Here is a 5,672-nt window from a genome sequence, read left to right on the forward strand (position 1 = left end):
ACCATGGGCAGCCAGGTGTTCAGCCATCTCCAGGAAAGCCAGGCTCCATCATGCATAATGGTGACTTGGGAAGGCAGACTCCATTCTCCTTCTTCCCTCGGCTTTACATGCTGAGCATAACACCATATGGTGTGGGATATCCCTCTGGTCTGTTGTGATCAGCTGTCCTAGCTGTGTCCACTCTCAGCTCCTGTGCACCCCCAACCACTGGTGGGGTGGGAAGCAGAAAAGGCCTTGATGGTGTGTAAGTGCTGCTCAGCAATAGCTAAAACATCTCTGTGTTACCAATACTCTTTCTAGCACAAATACATAACACAGCCCCATTTTAGCTACTGTGAGGGAAACTAACTCTGCCCCAGCGAAAACCACCACATCCTCACGTGTTTTATGGTAAAGCAAGGAAAGGTCAGAGGCCAGTAGCAGCAACACTCTTTGGGACATGATTCAAGGCACCAAGTAATCTTGTTTTCTTTGCCATCCACCAATATTTTTACTCTGTTCATGTGTGTTGGAGTAAATGAACCCAAGCTCCTAGTTTTCATTGCCGGAAAACCTCACTGGGTGTGATCCTTTCTTATAATGACTCTGGGGAGGGAAGGTGGAATGGAGGTGATAGCATGTTAAGGATGGTAGCACAGAAGTGAAAGGAAAGCAGGATGGACGCTTGAAGGCCCCTGAACACCTCTTCACTGCAGCTCCATTCATACAAAGGAAGCACGTCTCCACCCTCAGTGGAGAAGATTTAACAAAATATTTTAGTTTAATAAAAGGGGTAAAAAGTGAGAAGGAAAAAAGCAGAAACCAAAGAAAAGTAATTCAAGGATATTGCAGAAGTGCTTAGAGGATGCTATTACAAGTTCAATGTGATAAACTTTTCTTATCATGATCTGCATTACACTTGAGTTGTTCTGACCTGTCCTGTGAATAATAAAATAACTATCTACTTCTCATTATTTCCTTTTTATAGATTAATTGTCTAAAATCAAAATTAAAGAGATTCAAAAAGATTCAAAAAGCCTCTTGCTCTCCTTGCTCCCCATACACAATCACCCAGGAAGAATGTTTGGAGCCCAGAAGTGACCCCATTGAACCCATTGAAGTGAACCGTAATATGTTTTCTTAAAGAAATACATTTTAATGAGTTCAATCTGTTGGAAATGTGACTTCCTCTTGTAAAGAAGACATAGAGCCACTTTCAAACTGATTTCCAGATTAGATGTAGTAGCAGCTACAAAACAACATCAAGATGAGAAGTCCTTGTGGCCATGAAGCTGACATACTGATTTTTGTACTGCACAGATTGATTCAAAGGTTAAGAAGGAAGAAGAGGTATTTGTCATCCTGATGGCAGAACATAACCTTTCATATTCCTGCGGTGACACTTTAATGAAACTTATCAAAGGGTCTTTTCACAGACACAAAAGCTGCCAAGACCACAAACAGATGAGTAATAAAATCCAGTCCCCCAAACAGAGAAATGCATACTTTACAGTGCTAGTGTGTTACTGATCTGTCTTTTTTATGCCAGTTATGTTCTTTCGCTCCTTTCATGCCACTGCCAAAACTCCTCTTTTTCTTCTTTGTCCTGAGCTTTTCTTGCTAAGCACAACATCACATGTAATGGAATATCCTTTTAATCAATTTAGGTCTGCTGTCCAGGCAGTGTTCTTTGTCAGCCTCTTTCCACTCGCAGCCTACTCACTTTTGGGGTAGATGAAGGAGAAAAAACTTGGACACCCAGAGTGGGAAATAAAACCTACTGGGTTCTCTCCCTCCCACCCCACACCCCCATCTGGAAGACTCCAATATGGAGGTGGCAAGAGGCTGGCAGGAGACACCACCTGCTCAGCAGACCCAACCTGACAAAAGGGATACTCCATACAGCATGATGTCTTCAGCAAGAACAGCTCAGGTCAAGAAGGAGAAAGGGGGGGTGTTTGCTGTGATAGTGTTTGTCTCTGCAAGCAAGCTTTATGCATGTTGAGGGGCTGCTGGCCAAGAAATGGGTGAACATCTCCCTACCAAGGGGTGGTAGACAATGAATTCCTTATTTTGCCTGGCTTACATGTGTAACTTTTGCCTTTCCTATTAAGCTACTACAAACATTATCCACAAGTCTTTTTTCCCTTCTTTTATCTTCTCCCCATGCTGTGAAAGAGGGAAGTGAAAGGCTGAGTGGGTGTCAGCTAGAGTGAACCCACCACAGATATAGATGACAATTCTTTCCTGGTACACAATATTTACATGCTTTACTGTACTGTTGAGATATACAAAACTATGCTAAAAACAATATTTGCATTTATTTAGTAATTTACCCATTTCCAACCAGAACTTAATGTTTTTTATCATACTGACAGATTTTTGCATTAGACCATGTAATTAGTGATTCTTCACTGTGTCTCTCCCTCTCTCAAACACTTTGCACAGATTTCAAGATGATTTACCACAGTGTTGGAGAAATAAAAATGTACCTAGCGAGTCAGTGCTTGAGAGTGTGGGAGCAAAACACCTCACTGCTGAGGGCAGTTTGCAAAGGCTTAGTGTGAAAACGTGGTCACACTCACCAAAGATGTGATATTTGTTCTCACACTTGAAAGACAAAAGTTACTTAAAATGAGACTCCTTTAGTGAACTCATTTACTAGAATCAAATTTGTACTTCTTTTCTGATTAAGAAGAGAAACTGGATTATAGGGGAAGGGATATTATAGTGAAAAAATATAGTAAAGTTATAGTGAAAATCACTCCTCCTGAAGCTATTGGTAGCTCTATCATTCTTTTTATTAATGTCAGGTTTTAATCTGAAGGTCCTGTGTCCTGATCATCTGCACATACCACTTCTAATATACACTCTTTAAAGAGAAATGTTACCAAAATATGCTACCTCTCTGACTTCCAGAAAATGCCTGACTATTAGTCCTCTTTTCCATAGTATCTCATTTTTTTTACAGGGCAAAGGTGTTGAACAATTTATTTAAATATTTCTCCGTCTGTTTGTCTGTGTTCTGTATTTTTTGAGTTTGGCAGAAAAAAAATGTATATGGTAAAAATTAATTTTTCCAGTATCCCAGTTGACATAGTTCACACTTATTTAATCTTGCAAAAAAAAATACAAATGGGGGGACGCAATTTTACCTGATTAATAATGTATAGTCTACAATGAAAGACAGAAGCAGGATGGGGAGGGAGGACAGACCTGCTGCCCTGAGCAATAATTTGGCTTTATAAGCTGTTAAACAGTAAATGTGTGGATTTGAATAGCACCTTATCTTTATCTATATTTAATACTTGAAAGATCTGTTGCAGATCAGGAGACACGTATTCTGTTTGCAAGCTGACAAAGTCTGTTCTACAGTCTGCTCACAACTACGTGATCAGGTAACTTAAGAGTATTCTGAGGCAGTTGGCAGCTGTACTATGTTTACAAATAAGGGCTTTGGTGGAGCTTATCTGCCTTACACAGGATCTTTTTCTTTGACAGCCAGAGCCTTGATGCTAGTGAGATTGTCTGAGCGGTATAAATGCTCTTAATACAGAAACTAATATGCCAAAATGCATATTAATACAGCTCCTGGTGAGTTTTTCTCTAAAGACAGTTTCTGCCTTGTGTTTGAACTCTTGTAGGAATTTCAATTTAAGATTAAAGAGGTATAAATAGTGCACTTACTCACTGCAAAGAGGTGAATATGCTTTTTTTTTTTTGCTCTGCGAGAAAAAATAAATAAATTCAGATGATGTTGGCTGTTGCAGTAGCTGTGGGTAGCTCACTGTCAGGATGAACAGATTAGCGTGCAGAATGTAGGAAGCAAGGATAGACTTTCCAGAAAAGTAAATTAATGTTCAGTTCATGAGTTGGCCTTAATCTTTTAATAGAGAATTGATGCTTCTAAACTTTATGTCTTTTATGTTTCTCTAGGCTTTATTGATTCATAAAAAGAAAATGTAGAGGAGCATGTGCTCTCAGCAACTTGGTCTAGTGAAGGATGTCCCTGCTGATGGCAGGAAAGTTGGAACTAGATGATATTTAAGGTTCCTTCCAACCCAAGCCATTCTATGATTTTATATGGGATCTGTGTCGTTCTGACTCTCTAGATGGAGGCTTAGCTTACCCTTTTTGTGACCTCATTGTTTTTAATGTCATGACTTCACGTATGTTGTCTGCTGCTTTTTCTAATAATTAGATCTCATTGAGAATTGCGCTGCATTTACAGTGTAAGAATGCCCAAACTTCCTATAATTTCCTCTCTACACAAATTAACTCTCTATTTTTATTTTTATAAACCATAAGCAAACTGTATATTTGGAAAAAGAAACTGCAAAAATCTGATCCAGCAGCAGGATGGGCCCTGTGCTCATGGAGCTCATACAAAACTTAGGATGTTAATCTTCCTCTTTCTCTATCCCAACAGTTTCATGCTAATAATATTTCATGGTTTCTGGGACTCCTTTTTTAAAAGTCAGCAGGCCGTAATGCAGATTATAGCACGACAGCACTGTAACTATTTTTAGGAAATGATCACTTAGAAAAGCCCTGAGAGATCTTCTGGAACTATTTTGTGCTGCTCCTTAATATAAAATAAAATATACATGCCATTTAGTTTAGATAGACTTTATTTTGTCCTCTGTTGAATCTTCTTTTCAGATGACAGTCTATATGCTAATTGAAACAAAATGTCTTTTGTTGTGTACAAGATCAGACTTGTCCACATATCTAGAAAGAGAACAACAGCTGTTAGAAAAAATTAAAAATGCCTGCAATTTGTATTTTTCTCTGTTCTTACTCAGCTTGTGTTAATGAGTAGTAGATCATTTCTGGTTTTCTGAAACTGATGCTCAAGGACGAGGGAACTGGGGATCTATACTTGGGTTTGGTTTATTTTTTTAAAAACTGTGAAGGTAGCATGTTGCTCACACATTCAGAGATAAATCAATTCCATTGTAAATAAAGTTTCTTGCCCCAGGGGGTCTGAGTTTGTTAGTAGGTGCCAATATGGTTTGAACATCTGCTCTACTGAAACAATATTTTACAATATTTATCCAGCTCCTTATTGAGACATGACAACGTGTACTCTGCCTCCTTAGAAATACGGGGGATGTTTTTGTTCCCATAGGCAGGACTTGGCTTAGCAAACTGTTTTTGTGGTTGATAAATGATAGAATCCCTTAATGAATGTCAGTTGTTCCAGGAAACCATTTTTATTCTTCTATAATAGCAGGACAAGATGAAGGTCCTCATATTAGCATGAGGGGAAGCTTTTTATGATAGTACTCAGTCAAAATGGATCTTTCCTGAGGTTACCAAAGGCTGTAGTGAGAAACACAAGTCACAGAAGACTGCATGCAAAAATAAATATCAAGTGGGAGAAAAAAAATTGTTGAGTATCTTCTGAATCAAATTCTACTTTGAACAATTGCTAACTGTTTTAAGCCTTGCCTTGAAGAAACTGATTTTTTATATAATATAGCCTACCTGAAGCAACAGATGAAGTAGGTGATTGCATAAATTATCATAGAAGCACCGGCAAACCACAAATGACTGTCATTTGTACATCATGTCCAGCATTTATTTACAACAAACTTCAATCATTACAATATTTGAAAAAATATTAAACTATATGCCAAGTGCCCTCCTCCTTTTAAAGGATCACAGTGACTTTTTTCTGGATTGTCCTC

Source organism: Manacus candei, unplaced genomic scaffold (assembly GCF_025592945.1).
Source record: "Manacus candei isolate 608988 ecotype Guabito, Panama unplaced genomic scaffold, ASM2559294v1 h1tg000159l, whole genome shotgun sequence".
Taxonomy (NCBI): Eukaryota; Metazoa; Chordata; class Aves; order Passeriformes; family Pipridae; genus Manacus; species Manacus candei.